The sequence below is a fragment of the Heterodontus francisci genome, chromosome 17, assembly GCF_036365525.1.
Source record: "Heterodontus francisci isolate sHetFra1 chromosome 17, sHetFra1.hap1, whole genome shotgun sequence".
In the NCBI taxonomy this organism is placed as follows: Eukaryota; Metazoa; Chordata; class Chondrichthyes; order Heterodontiformes; family Heterodontidae; genus Heterodontus; species Heterodontus francisci.
Window position 1 is genome coordinate 77,916,424 of NC_090387.1, and position 16,672 is coordinate 77,933,095.

The window sequence follows — 16,672 nt, forward strand, 5'->3', positions numbered from 1 at the left end:
CTAATCAGTACTGCCACCCCACTTCCATTTTTTTCCTCCTATATCTGAACACTTTATATCCTTGTATATTAAGCACCCAGTCCTCATAATTTTAAAGCCACATTTTCATTATTGCCACTACCTCATATTCCCACACTGCTATTTGTGCTTGTAACTCACCAATCTTATTCACCACACTTTGCGCCTTTGCACACATGCATTGTAATCCGGTCGTTACATTCCTCGCAGTCCGAACTATTTCCTTCTCTAGTACTGTCCAACATTATGCACTTCATTCCTCTTTTCTACTTCTATATGCTGGTGCCCATCCTCCTGCCAAAACATTCTGACTGACAGATAAAGAATGGCAAACCAGGGCAAGGAGTTGGTGCCTTATAGGAGGCGTTGGGGGATGTGGGGCGGGGGAGATGGTGTGAAAAAAAATTCTATTGAAATTAAAGCAATTTGTGCAATATTAAAACAGGATATATTTGGGGTTCACAGTTGTGTGTGACCTTGCCCTCACTTAAAGCCAAACAAAATATGAGCGAGACCCTGGACAAGTTGAAATGAACAGCTGTAGGCAAAACTCTGGACCATGTGGAATCCATTGTGGCATTATAATGACATCATGTACCTCACCCCATTATGCAGCAATTAGGTCCCATGCTGGCTTAGTGGGATTTGTATCATGGGGAAAACAAAAATAGCTAAAACAGTCTGGTTTTGTAACCTCACCCATCTTTTCCACCCACACTCTGACCTTATCATCATCCTGTTCTAACCTGGGTTGTGGCTCCACAAGCACGACTCATGTTACGTGCTTGTTCTTCTTTCATGAACCTTGATAATAGGATGCTATTCAACCTGGGAGGTGTTATCTTTCCAGCAGGGGTGACCAAAAAGCAATCAGGAGTGGACACAACAGTTCTTAAATAAAAACAAAGTGCTGGAAATACTCAGCAGGTCAGCCAGCATCTGTGGAGAGAGAAACAGAGTTAACATTTTAGATCAATGACCTTTCATCAAAATAGAGAAAAGTTAGAGATGTAATAGCTTTCAAGCAAGTAAGGGGATATTTTGCTTTTGAACAACAATTCTTGCTTTTTTCCTCATTCAGAGGATGCCAAAGGCAAAGTGATTTTGTTATTGCACACTTCTACACCATAAAGTTGTATTATCAGGTTCCACAGGTATGCTGATGATACCCAGCTCTATTCAGGGTTGGATGAGCCAAAATTTTATCCAATGAAATATTGGGAAGACTGAGCTATTGTCTTCAGCCTGTATCACAAAATCTGTTTCCTAGCCACTGATTCAATCTCTTTCCCTGGCCACTGTCTCAGTTGATTTGAAACTGAATTTCTGACTCCATATCCTCTCCATAACCAAGATTGAATACATCTATAATAAAAGCAAAATACTGCAGATGCTGGAAATCTGAAATAAAAACAAGAAATGCTGGAACCACTCAGCAGGTCTGGCAGCATCTGTGAAAAGAGAAGCAGAGTTAACGTTTCGGGTCAGTGACCCTTCTTCGGAACTGACAAATATTAGAAAAATCACAGGTTATAAGCAAGTGAGGTGGGGGTGGGGCAAAAGATAACAAAGGAGGTGTAGATTGGACAAGGCCACATAGCTGACCAAAAGGTCACAGAGCAAAGGCAAACAATATGTTAATGGTGTGTTGAAAGACAAAGCATTAGTACAGATTAGGTGTAAATACACTGAATATTGAACAACAGCAAGTGCAAACCTGAAAAAAAAAACAGTGGGTAAGCAAACTGAACAAACTAAGATGAAATGAAATAAATGCAAAAAGAAGATTGTAAAAAATGTAAAAAAGAATGTAAAAAAAGAAGAAAAAATAACTAAAAATGAAAGTAAAATGGGGGGCTGTCATGCTCTGAAATTATTGAACTCAATGTTCAGTCCGGCAGGCTGTAGTGTGCCTAATCGGTAGATGAGATGCTGTTCCTCGAGCTTGCGTTGATGTTCACTGGAACACTGCAGCAATCCCAAGACAGAGATGTGAGCATGAGAGCAGGGGGGAGTGTTGAATTGGCAAGCAACCGGAAGCTCAGGGTCCTGCTTGCGGACTGAGCGGAGATGTTCCGCAAAGCGGTCACCCCTGTCTGCGCTTGGTCTCCCCAATGTACAGGAGACCACACTGTGAGCAGCGAATACAGTATACTACATTGAAAGAAGTACAAGTAAATCACTGCTTCACCTGAAAGGAGTGTTTGGGGCCTGGGATAGTGAGGAGAGAGGAGGTAAATGGGCAGGTATTACACCTCCTGCGATTGCAGGGGAAGGTGCCATGGGATGGGGACGAGGTGGTGGGGGTAATGGAGGAGTGGACCAGGGTGTCACGGAGGGAGCGATCCCTTCGGAATGCTGACAGGGGAAGGGAGGGGAAGATGCGTTTGGTAGTAGCATCACGCTGGAGGTGGCGGAAATGGCGGAGGATGATCCTTTGGATATGGAGGCTGATGGGGTGGAAAGTGAGGACAAGGGAACCCTGTCACGGTTCTGGGAGGGAGGGGAAGGGGTGAGGGTAGAGGTGCGGGGAATGGGCCGGACACGGTTGAGGGCCCTGTCAACCACAGTGGGGGGAAAATATCGAATACATCTATATCTGTAATAGCACACATCTCTCCCCCTGCCACAGCTAATCTGTTTCTCACACCCTCATCCATGCTTTTGTTATCTCCAACCTCAACTATTCCAATGCGCTCCTGGCTGGCCTTCCACATAAACTTGAGCTCATCCAAAACTTTGCTGCCCATATCCTAACTTACACTAAGTCCCATTCACACATCACCCCTGTGCTCGCTGACCTACGTTAGCTCCTGGTCCATCAACATCTCAATTTTAAAATTCTTATCCTTTTTTCAAATCCTTCAATGGCCTCGCCCCTCACAAACTCGGTAAGCTCTTCTCGTTCTACAACCTTCTTATAGGCGTTCCTCTAATTCTAGCCCCACTTTGCCCACCATTGTTGTCCATGCCTTTAATTGTCTTGGCCCTAAGCGCTGACATCCCTCTCTAAACCTTTTTACCTCCCCGCCTCTCTCCTCCTTTAAGATGCTGCTTGGAATTTACTGCGTTGACCAAGCATTTCATCATCTGTCCTACTATCTCCTTCTTTGACTTAATGTCAATTTTTCTCCGGTTACACTTTTGTGAAGCACCTTGAGACATTTTACTATGTTAAAGGCGCTATATAAATGCAAGTTGTCGTCCCACACATCAGCACCAGGCGATAGAATCTATGGCTGCTTCGGCCTGTATGGGCCAGCACCTTAGGATAGTGCAACTTAAAGCACTGCAATGCCCTGTTGGATAGCACTTCCGGGTCCGGCATTTGCAGACCTTTAGTGCAACTAACAATTTATCAATCAAGGAAGTTATTCTTAAAGCTATTTCATAGAACAAACTGGATTGTTGGGTGGAACTAGGGAATACAAAATGTGAGCAGTTGAAAATTAACATGTTGATGAGACTGTACATGCTGAGTATTTATTCAAGAAAGAGCACAAACAACTTAGTGAACTCAAAGCATTTTCCTCTCAAAGAAATTTGAAGAATCCTTTAAAACTAAAATGTTTAAAACAAACCCCATTCCTATGCCATCTTACCCTTTCCTTTGTCTTTAAATATTGCCAAACCATGACTGAGACCTGCTACTCAATTAGCTGTCAGCCTTGGCTCATTTGGTTGGACAGAGGCCTCAGAGTCTGAAGGTTGTAGGTTTAAACCCTTTCCAGAGATTTGAGCACATAATGTAGGATAATACTTCAGTGCAGTACTGAAGAAGTGCTGCACTATTGGAGATGCCACTTTTTGATTGAGGCATCTTCCTTTTCAGGTGGACGTACAGGATCCCATGGCATTATTTGAAGACGACCCAAGGGTGTGCTGCCCGGCGTAACAACTAATATTTATCCCTCAACCCATGTCACTAAAACCAGTTATCTGGCCGTTATCTTATTGCTGCTTGTGGGACCTTGCTGTTCCTAAATTTGTGGCTGCATTTTCCATGTTACAACAATGACTGCACTGCAAAAATATTTAATTGGCTGCAAAGCACTTCAGAACATTCTGACGTTGTGAAAGGCACTATATAATTGCAAGTTCTATCTTTTCTCGACATTTTGGTTTTAATTTTTTTTTTAAATAGAATCTGATTGAAGCTTAGCATGGTCAGGGTTGATTTCCTTTGTAATTTATTCTTGGTTTTTTTCTGCCTGGACTCTCATCTTTGCTGCAAGAAAGCAGTTGAGGTGCCCATAGCTCAATCTTGCTAGTGCCTTTTTAGTGTGGGCAAGGGGTAACAAGGAGGCTCGGAGCCTGCAGGTATTCAGCACACAGACGAAACCCTGAGCAATGTTTATTTGAAATGCAAAGCACAGAGGGATCTACTCCTTCATTAATAATTCACTAAGTAATGAAACGATTCAGAAACATAAATGTATTTACTTTGGGAGTTTTTATCTTGGCCATTTGTCCAATATGGAGGGGGACATTTTGACTTGCTCAGTGTATCTGAACCATCACTAATATACACAGGAGAGTAGAGGGTGCTAGAAATCAGAATGTTAATATATTCTAAAACCAGACAGGTTGCATCTTGTACTAAGTAACAAGGTTACATTTACATGGGGTATAGATGAAAATCTATATTTGTTTCTCCCGCTAGCTCAATGGGTGAATACCCTTTTTCCCCATTCAGGGTGGCTCTGTGCAATGCCAACTGGAACAGTAAAATTATACTTTTGTCGATTCTGTTTGCCAAAATGCCAGATTGAGGCAGACTGCTCCTTCCAGCCTTGCTGTGTTATCGTACCGTGTTGCAGCTGGGTTTCCATACTTCCTGTCGCAAGCATTCGACTCCAACCTCACAGGTGCCACTTCCTTGGGACAGCAGAACAAACAGGATGCTAAATGCAGACTGGAGCTAAAAATAAACCAGAAGGCCTCCCACTGTTGAAATTGGTTGCTTACTGCAACATGATACATAACATGTCCACACGGTCATGAAGAAGCAGGGATTGTGAGCTGGAACACTTAAAAAAAAAATCAACATCAGTACAAGGTGGCGTGGTGCCCCTCCCTTCAGATTCAATTGAATAGGCCATGGCGTAATGTACAATAAAAATCTAGTATCTTGGCAATTCCTCCCTACCTCTCTGGATTCTAATTCATCAGCAGGCCTTCCATTACCTCTCTCAGTGCCTCCTCTAGGAGGCCATAACTTGCATGCGAGCCCAGACAATGAATGCTAGCAGTCTGTTCGATAATGGTAAGGCATCGCAGCTAACCCAGAAACTGCCCTCTGGTGAAGACTCGCTCTTCAAAAGGAGGTTACTGGTCATTGATCATAGAACCATAGAAGGCGTAATTTTGGCCCACCATGCTTATGCCAGTTCTGCCATGGAAATCCCAACGTCTTAGTCTCTCCATACAGCCCAATAACCTCCGCTGCTTCCCTTAAAAGTTGCAGTGGTATCTTCTCCCTGAGTCCCCCTGCCTCCATTACTGCGACCACACCCCACCCTCCCCCCCCCCCCACCACACCCCCAACATCCCCGAGTCCCTCTGCCTGGATTCCCCACTTCCGAGTCCCTCTGACTCCATTCCTCCTCCCTGGTCCCTCCACATCCATTACTCCCCCTGAACTCCCCCCCACCCCGGCACCCCAACCAGACTTTCTGCCTCAATTATCCCCACAAAATTACTCTGCCTCCATTCCTCCTTCTGCCTCCATTCCTCCCCCGAGTCCCTCTGCCTCCATTACCCCTCCCCTGAGTCCCTCTGCCTCCATTACCCCTCCCCCGAGTCCCTCTGCCTCCATTACTCCCCCCGGGTCCCTCTGCTTCCACTACTCCCCCACCCGTCCCCAATTCCTTCTGCTTCCACTACTCCACACCACACCACCCCCAACCCCACATGGCCCACTCCTCCAGTACCTCCCTACGCCACCAAGTCCTCTGGCTTTGCCGTACCCGCTCGGGGTCTCTGCTCCAACTACTCCCTTCTTTCAAAGCATCCATTGTTCCAACAGGCCTCTGCATAGAGAAATTTCTCCTAACTACTGTTCTAACTCTCAAATGTTGTTACTGACGATCTCCTTGGAGGTACTGGTTTGGAGGCATGATTAAGCCTGCTGCTTAAAGGAAGCTGAAATAAGAGAGAGACTGGTAATTACATGGTGAATTGTGCTCTAAATTTCATAATTAGATCAATGATGTGATAGCTTATATCCATTCTGTGATTTCAGAAATATACCTCTTTCATCAGATCATAAGAAATAGGAGCAGAAGTAGGCCATTCGGCCCCTTGGCTGATTTGACTTGTATCCTAAACTCCACTTTCCTGCCGGCCGCCCCATGACCCTTGACTCCCTTGTAGATCAAAAATCTGTCTTACTCAGCCTTGAATATATTGAGTGGCCCAGACTCTACTGCTCTCTGGGGAAGAGAATTACAAAGATTAACAACCCTCTGAGAGAAGAAATTTCTTCTCATCTCAGTCTTAAAAGGGAGGCTGCTTGGCCCAGATTTAATGGGGCCAGGTGGGAAAGGGAAGACGGAAGTGGAAGTGCGTGGCAAAAGCCCTCCCACGTCCGAAGGCAGGCTTTCAGTTGGAGGCCAAGTCGTCGCCTGACATGGAAGGAATTGACGGCGGCATGTTTAAAAGACTGCCAGCACCCGAACCCTGATAAGGACGTCTTCCTTGCAACTTTGTCAGTTCCGAAGAAGGGTCACTGACCCGAAACGTTAACTCTGCTTCTCTTTCCACAGATGCTGCCAGACCTGCTGAGTGAATCCAGCATTTCTTGTTTTTGTCTTCCTTGCAACTGTCCTCCCAGCAAACACTGTCAAATGACTCAGGCCTGCATCACCCTTGCCAGTGACCTTCAGGCTTGCCAGCACCCAGCTGTCAGAGACTCTCCAGCATCCTCTAAAGAAAGGCGCAGGAGACATGTGCTTGTAGGCATGGCAGAAGCAAGGTGCTGGGTGGCCCCACAGTTCAGTGACAACTCCCTGCGTGTTCTCCTCCAGGCTACTTGGGCAAGGCGGGAGGTCCTCACCCCCAGCAATAAAAGGAGGAGACCACCCCGCCTAACCAAGCACGCCTGGTCGCAGAGGAGGTCAGCAGCCATAGGGTCATCTGGGGGGCCTGGCTGCAGTGCTGCAAGCGCGCCAATGACCTTTTCCACTCCGCAAGGGTGAGTATCCCACTCAGTGTCCTTTGAGGGCCAGTAAAAGGGTAAATGTGAGGGTGTGGATGGTTGGGAAAGAGAGCCACCATGTTGGTGGCAGTGGATGGAGGCTGCAGCATCTCCTTCATAAGGAATGGCTGCAGCTCTAACTAGGGGCATGAACCTTGCACTGCCACCCCTCACCAGGTGGCTGAAGAGAGTTCTAATGGCACATACATGCTTTGGCCCTGCCACAGCAGCAAGCATGCAAGGTGATTAGGCATTGTGTTTGCTCTAGTGCAGCAAGTAACATTCTTCTTCCATGTTCCCACAGGAGAAGAGGACCCAGAACACAAAGGAGAGAGCCCAGACCAGTGGCAGAATCCCAGTCATTGCCATGCTGACACCCCTGGAGGAAGAGGCTCTAGAACTGGCAGGTTTTCATGGCGGCTGCTTCATTGTGGAAGGTGAGGCCAGAGTCCATTCACAAGAATGTGCCTCATCAGGCATGAGGAAAGCCTCAGGTGAACATGAGGGATGCTGTTCATGTGTCCTCAATGTGCAGCCATCAATGTGAGATGCAGGCAACTCTGTGGGCTCTTGCGGGGAGAGGCGAGGACTGCTGATCATTCTGTTCTCTCTCGCAGTTCAAGCACAAGAGCACAGAGGGCACAATGTCACCACATTCCCCCCACACCCTCCACCAGCGTAGATACTTTCACCTGTGCGTTTGCAAGAAGAATCGGGGTCACAATCTGGTGAGAGCAGCACACTCGTGCTGAGCAGCTGTCGGAGGCTGTGACAGCCGAGGCCACTGACGCTCAAGGAGTGTGGGAGGCCAGGCTCATGCTGAGCCCCAGGCTGATGGCAAGCCACTGGAGTCATCTTCAAAGTGGCAGATGCTGGAAGTCCAGTTTGTGGTTCATGCAGATCTGGGGGGTTTCCAGAGGATATTGCACCCTGGCTCGGACAGTGCAGAACTCCATCCGGGCCATGAGTGCTGCAATCTCCCTCTCCTCTGAGCACTTGGCCTTCTTCATCGAGAGATTGGCAACTCTGATGGACAGCCACATCCAGCAGGCCCATCAGTGGATGCTGGAGATGCACACAGACCTGCATCACTGTCCAGGAGCTCTATCCAGCAGTGACATGGTGAGAGAGGGATGAGGCACCTGGAATCTCCACCAGGTAGGTACAAGTGTGCCTTCCAAGGGAGGAGGAGCAGTTGCCGTCAGCTTCTTGGGGCTTCTCGCAGAGCGCTCCTGGAGTAGAAATCAACTCCTCAGCCCCTCTGTCAGTGACACCGGCGCCTCAGGTTGCCACGATGACAGATGAGGCTCCTGCACCTGTGCAGCAGCTCCTCCACATGCCTGGGCCTTGCAGTCATCAAGCAGCCAGAGGATGTCTGCCAAGGTCATCCCAGGCCACAGGGCGACAAGGTCTGCAACCTACCGCCACTGCAGCTGGCAGCCAAAGGGGAGCACTACATAGAAGCACTCATAAAAGAATTAAGAAAAAGCACTAGATGTAGGTGAATGGACAGGTAAAGACTCTCTGCTTCTATCAAGATGATTTTTGTAATAAATGTTCGATTTGGCTTATATAAATTTCCATCCATTGTTGGTGACCCACTGTCAGTGCAAGAGTAGCATGGTTCACTCAAGGGCTGGCTGGGGGAGACCAGGGCTTGTGTGTTCATCCTTTGCATATTGTTGAAGCATCAGTTACTAGTGGCTGAGAGGCTCTGGACAAAGAGCACAGGTAAGTGGCATTAGTTTGGGTGGAATGTGGTTCTTTATTGCAATGGTTGACTGCAGTGGTAGGGGGTCAGGCAAAATGAGTGAGTATAAGAGCCTCCCTTGCGCCTATATCATTGTGTCCTCCATGCAGCCACTCATGTCTTTCAGGGTGCTGTAGCTGGTCATCAGATTCCTCATCCTCCTTGCCCTCCACTGAGACCTCCTCAGCCAAGGTCTCTCCTGTCTGCAGCGCCAGGTTGTGTAAAGTGCAACAAACCACAGCTATCTTGGAGACCCTTACTGGGACATATTGAAGTGCCCCACTGGAATGATCTAGGCACCTACATTTCCTCTTGAGGAGACTGATTGTCTGCTCAATGATGGCACTGGTTGCCACATGCTTTGCATTGTCACCTTTCTCAGCCTCCATCATAGGGTTCCTCACACATGGCAGCAGCCATCTTTTCAGTGGGTATCCCTTGTTGTTAAGTATCCATCTTTGAAGGCGTGCAGCGGGTGTGACACCTGGGAGTGCCAGAGAATGCCAGCATGCGGCTGCTCCAGGGTATTGTGCACACACCTGCAGGATCCATTGATGGTGGTCGCAGATGAGTTGCACGTTGAGGGAATGAAATCCCTGTTAATGATTAGATTAGATTAGAGATACAGCACTGAAACAGGCCCTTCGGCCCACCGAGTCTGTGCCGAACATCAACCACCCATTTTATACTAATCCTACACTAATCCCATGTTCCCAACAAACATCCCCACCTGTCCCTATATTTCCCTACCACCTACCTATACTAGTGACAATTTATAATGGCCAATTTACCTATCAACCTGCAAGTCTTTTGGCTTGTGGGAGGAAACCGGAGCACCCGGAGAAAACCCACGCAGACACAGGGAGAACTTGCAAACTCCACACAGGCTGTACCCGGAATCGAACCCGGGTCCCTGGAGCTGTGAGGCTGCGGTGCTAACCACTGCGCCACTGTGCTGGTTGGCTGCTGGTTGGCTAGCGGGAGCCTTGATGACCGCATGCATGCAGTCTGTCACACCTCGCACCTGGGGCAACCCTGCCATGGTGGTGAATCCTCTGGCTCTTTAAGCCTGACTGTCCGCATCAGTTCGGTAATGAATGTACTGGCTGATGCTCCTGAAGAGAGAATCTGTGACCACCTTGATATAATGATCTGCGGCTAATTGGGAGATGCCACACACATCTCCAGTGGACCTCTGGAACGAACCTGATGCATAGAAATTCAGGGCCACAGTGACCTTGATGGCCACTGGCATCAGATGACCACCATGACAATCAGAGCTCACCTCCTCCACCATCATGGTACACAGAATGGTCCCAGCGTCTCGTCAGAGACACAGTCTACAGACACACTGCCTCTCTGACATCTGGAGGTAGCTCCTCCCCTGTTTGTATACCCTTGCTGCAGGGTACCTTCATCTCCAAGCTGACACCTGCTCGTGTTCCCCTCTGCAGCCTTCTCCCTCTTGCCCATCAAGAGGCTGCCCTTGCAGCTGGCCAGGAGATCGCTACTGTCTCGATGCGTGAACCCAGACCTCCCCTCCTTTGAGGCTCTGTTCCTCATTAGAGGACCCTCCACCAGAGTGGCAATGCCCATGGCACTTGGCATTGCCACTCTGACTTGCACACTTTGCCAGTAACAGCTGCTCCAACTCACCCACCTCTCTGCCCACACCCCCCCCCCCCACACCTAGTGAGCCCCCTGCCAGAAGCACAATCTCATCAAGGGGGCCTCAACCCCAAATCAATGGCTGCCCAACTCCTTTCCACTGAATAAGAAGAAAAGCCTCACTCCGTGATCGGCAAGTAGTAGCATGGCAGCGTCTGCTGCTTCTTGCCACCCTTTAAAGGCTGCTGAGGCTCCACGCCCCGTTTCTCCCATGCACTTAACATTAAATGTGGACAGGCCATTTAAATCGCAGTCGATTGCCTCAATAACTTACTTAACTTCCTCTCAATTGCTTGTTATTAAAACGCAAACTGAGTCACTGCGCATCTTGCCATCCGCCACTTGCAGAATTTGGCCGAGGCGAGATGACATCAAGGCTGTGCACCAACATCTTCCCATGCAATTTTACAGACCCCTGCCTCCATTGCCATTCAGTTCTGGATTGTTAAATCCCAGCCCTTATTTTGAAACTCTTTCTCCTAGTTCTAGGTTCCCCCCACGAGGGGAAACATCTTTTCAGCATCTAAGCTGTCAAACTCTCTCAGAATCTTATCTTTTTCAATAAGATCACCTCTTATTCTTCTAAACTCCAATAAGTATAAGCCCAACCGGCTCAATCTTTCCTTATAAGACAACCCTTTCATTCAATAATCAGCCGAGTGAACCTTCTCTGAACTGCTTCCAATGCAAGTATATCCCTCCTTAAGTAAGGACACTAAAACTGTACGCAGTACTCTAAGTGTGGTCTCACCAATGCCAACAGTGTTGCAAGATTTCCCTACTTTTATATTCTATCCCCCTTGCAATAAATGCCAACATTCCATTTGCCTTCCTAATTACTTGCTGTACCTGCATGCTAACTTTTTGCGATTCATGTACGAGGACACCCAGATCCCTCTGTACTGCAGCATTCTCCAGTCTCTCCATGTAAATAATCTGTTTTTCAATTCTTCGCGCCAAAGTGGACAATCTCACATTTTCGCACATTGTACTCCATCTGCCAAATTTTTGCCCACTCACTCAATCTATCTATATCCCTTTGCAGTCTCTTTGGGGCAAATTTTATGCTCTCCCCCCGCATCGGGTTTAGAGGCAGGGAGAGCATTTAATTGGGCGGGGTGGTGACAGTGGGGAGACCCCGCCACTTTCCCACCTCCATCCAAATTAAGTCCAGGGCAGGAAGGTCTGTGAACGGCCCGCCCCGCTGCCAATTGAAGCCCTTAAGTGGGCAAGTAATGCCCAATTAAGGGCCTCATCCAGCGTCGCCGGCATTAGCCTAGCAGCGGGCAGGATGTCGCTGCACGGAAAGCATGCCAAGCAAACCCATGTGGGTTACTTGCCGACTCCGTATGGGGGCAGTGGTGCTTTCCCTCGTTAAAAGCCACTTAGTGCTTGATCGAGGTACCCAGTATCGTGAAGGGGGACCCGCTGAGAGCCACTCCCTTGCCCTTGCTGACCCCCCTACACCTCCTCCCCCACGACCCCCATCCCGCGAAACACCTCCCGCCCTGAAGTACGCTGCTCAGTGAAAGAGTTGTTGGCCTCTGATTGGCTGACAGCTCTCAGCAGGTGGAACGTTCATCGCCCAGGTCCTTATTCCCAGGGAAGGCCTGCCGCTATCCACTTAATAGCTGTTTGGTATATTATCCGGCAGGGCTCACCCCAGAGGAGGCGACGCGGGGCTCTCGCTGGTGCTTTAGCTGGTGGTTGAGACCTCTGTCGCCATGATAAAATCCCGGCTTTTGTGTCCTCCTCACAACTTGCTTTCCTATAAAGAATGACTTTGAATAGGGTCAGTGCACTTTGTGACTAGAGCTGGTTTTCCATATTTATAATATAAAAGACAGTGACAGCTTTTGAAAAATCAAGTATTCCAAAAGCAACAGATATCAGCAGGACAATTAATTCAAAGTGCAGGTATATATCTTTTTTAATGTGCAGAATCTGGAGGGGACTGGGCTTTGCAGTAGGTTAGATAAAAGACTTCCACCTCTGGAATATAGGTTGAAAAATCAAACTACCTGTTGTTTGTAAATCTTAAATGACATATGCTTCGGCTGACTTAGTTCAATTCCAAATGACCATGACAATAATGGTGCTTTATCAGTACTCTCATTCAGAGAGCTCAAAGAACGGTTGGGCTGATGGAAAATAACTGCACCAGTGAAGCTGTCCTGAGGTTGGGGTTAAGGCATATTGCAGAGTAGAATAGAGGAAGCTTGACAATGTTTCAGCCATGCTATACCTCACCTGGAAGTTGCAGACCCTAGGTATCTATAATGGAAAGTATCATGTTCCCCAGCATTAACATCTCAAGCACACAAATCTCTTTATAAGGAAAGGTAATTTAAACAAAAAAAGGTTCTTACAATGCTTCTAATTTAATTCCATCCTGTGATTTCAGTGATGAAGACTGGGGACACTGGACTGACCATCTTCAGAATTCTCTGCAAAGATCATCACTGGCAGTGGGTACAAGCCTTTGCTTGGATGATTTACAAGGATGGACAGCCAGATTACATCATATCCAATCAGTGTCCTTTAATGTAAGCATTACAGGTCTGTAGAGAGAGGGGGAGCACTTGCCTGTGAAAAAGCAAGACGTTTTTGCCAACTTCAAGCCATCTAGCGCAGCTTTTTAGTGTTATCCCAGGTTCTTGACACTATTATTTTCTGATGTAGCCAACTAAATTTCCTATCACTTGGGCCTGCTTCCAGGGCCACGTAAGAGCAGTGTTTAAGGGAGGGAATGGAGAGAACTTTATTACTCTTTGGTGATTCCTTCCTTCCCCCCCTCCCCCCCACCCCCCACCCCACCACCATAATGGGGAGGATGCAGATACTTTACTGAGTTCAAAACTTTTCTATTTGAGCGTGTGTGCCAGCATATCCTGCACTTGCTCATGACCTGTCCAGCCAGCATGTCCCAGTTCTGTTGTGTGTTGGGGTAATGAGAGCCACACACTCATGCTCCTTGAGCTAATGTTACAGGATGCTGTGACTTTGTTATTTAAGCCATTTCAACAGTCTGAAGTCACAAGTGTGATTAATATAGTGGTCCATCACTCAACTTGCTAAGATGTAGCTCAGCCAAGATCAAGGAAAGTAGCTGATCCAGTGTCCCCAGCACAGACTAAGTTCAGCTGCTTTACACTGAAGATTAGTTAGGAACTGTTGCTCTGAGATAGATTTAAACCCAAGTGAAAGAACAATTTGTAGCCACAGTGCAACCTGGTGATTGCTTGTATAATGCATAAGTGTATTAATAAAATTGGACAGGAATTTGCTTTTCTTGTGGTAGAATGGTTTGTCTTATTTTGAGGGCCAGGGCTGCCATTGCCAGAAATGGCAGAATGCTGTGTGCTGCAGTTGCTGCATGGTGATCTCCTCACTGAATCTGATTTCAAGGAATCGTCAATACAAATCCATCATAAACGCATATTCACACAGCGATAGACATTGACTATCTCAGACACACTGGCACAATGATAAACACATTCACACTGCGATAAACAGGGATGCTTATGGTACAGGCTGGATTGTAAAATTAACATGGATTGATTTGCTTGCAAATAATCTTTTTACTCATTTAATCAGTATTTGTCTTATTGCCTGCACTAATGTGATGGCCTACATGATTTTAGAAGTGCAGCTGCTTGAGGGACCTGTTTGGAATATTAGTCACATCTCTGGACAAAAACTATTAAAAACCCATTGTGCAGAACTTTAGTGATTTTTAGGGAAGTGCTGGTGATCCATCATTGATTTAAACTTTTGAGCTGCATAAGCAGTTGCCATTGCTTATGACGAGCTGCTAAATCAAGCTGATAACCGTCACGATGAGTGACTGATAGGTCAGGCAGTGAAACCACAAAGTTAAAAGAGAAGAACAGGGTGCCCATGCAAGATATGCCCTGGGAATTGGGGAAATGTGAAAACTGTATGTGCAGAGCGGCATAATTAGGCAGGAGGACAAGTGATTGGAATTATCAAGTTAGGTGGGTAAAGAAACAGGGATATAAGAAAGGGTGAATTTCTAATGAAAGATGCGGAGATAGAAATCACAACCCATTCCATAGCTTGAGCAAATGTTGGCTGAAACCTAACTGTTGAGCCTTGCTGTTGAGTCCTTACGGGTAATATATAATCTATTTGGTACTGTAAATTGCTGCCAACACTGTGTAATGTTGTGATCTCTGCTGTGTGACAATAAAAGAGAATTGCTGCAAATTTTGGTTGTCAGGTCCGAATCCTTTTTAATTAATCTTACAGATGGATCAGTGGGTCTTTTCCAGTTAGTCATTTGTCATATACTAGTAGATTCAGAGGAGTTCTTTATAGACCCCTTCAGCCATATTTGTATCTATTTGACATCTTGTGAGAGCATTGCAAATTGGAGCTGGTCAGTGGTGACTGGAGGAAGGAGAAAATGCTTACTTTCTGATACATTATTCATATCTTTAGCTGAACTAATCTATGAATAGCAAAGGACAGATCAAAGTACAACGCCTATGTTTTTCATCTAGAGCAACAAAGTGGCTCTTGGGTTGATATCTGATGTCGCCATTTTATGTCACACAGTTTAGTTCAATGTTTTTCCGGTACTTGTCCATGTCACTATATCCTTTAGACCTTTTTTTTTTCATGGTTTAGGGATGCTGAAGATATGGAATATTTCAAAAAAGGGCGACTCGGTCCAGAAGGTTCACACTGTCTGAAGCCGCTTCACTCTATGAATGTTCCAGTGACATTCCTCCTCAAGTCCAGCTCCAAATTGTCAAAAGAAAATGCAACAAATTCCAAGAACAATGTTCCTGCAAGCTGTGGAGGATGCAATGAAACATCTTGGTGGAACTGAACATGGACCCTCAGAAATGCTCTCACTCCCGCCTATCATGAACACTATTGAGGGGAACAAATTACCAGCTGGATTCTGCGGAGAACCATTAGCTGGAAGCAGCACTGAAGCAGCTGGTGAGTTGGTTAATTCTCAAAGGAATGGGAAAACTTACCTAGTCAACAGTTCGCCTGATACTGCTTTGGAGGAGATGCTGCAAAGTTATGGTTTGACACCAGAAGACTTGGAACTGAGTCATCAAGATGAACTGATAAAACATATTGAGATTGACAACTTGAACAGTGAGCTGAATCCCAGTTATAGTCTGAATGACATTCCATCCGAGGTGAATATTTATCAGAAAACATCAGCTCCTATATTGAGCACAGCTTGTTGTCACTTGGAAGCAACAATTGGCACAGTGCTCCGTCTAGCTCACTGTGCTCTTCAAGTCTCAGCACCAGCCTGGCAACCACAGATGTGGTGTCCCCAAGCAGCCAACTATATTCACCTCAGCAACCTCAAGAGAATCACTGTCACTGGCTGTCATCTCCAGGCCCCGACATCACCAACCTACAAATCAAGTCTACAGATTATATACCTAATGTGACTTGTTTTGTATCATAAGATCATAAGAAGTAGGAGCAGGAGTAGGCCGTCCGGCCCCTCGAGCCTGCTCCGCCATTCAATAAGATCATGGCTGATCTTTTCGTGGACTCAGATCCACTTACCCGCGCTCCCACCGTATCCCTCAATTCCTTTATTGTTCAAAAAGATATCTACCTTAGCTTTAAAGACGTTTACTGAAGAAGCATCAACGACTTCACTGGGCAAGGAATTCCATAGATTAACAACCCTCTGGGTGAAGAAGTTCCTTCTTAATTCAGTCCTAAATCTGCTCCCTCTAATCTTGAGGCTATGCCCTCTTGTCCTAGCTTCACCTGCCAGTGGAAACATCCTCTCTACTTGTATCTTATCTATTCCCTTCATGATTTTATATGTTTCTATAAGATCCCCCCTCATTCTTCTGAACTCCAATGAATATAATCCCAATCTACTCAGTCTCTCCTCATAAGACAACCCCCTCAACTCCGGAATCAACCTAGTGAACCTCCTCTGCACCCTCTCCAGTGCCAGTATATCCTTTCTCAAGTAAGGAGACCAAAACTGCACACAGTACTCCAGGTGCGGCCTCACCAGT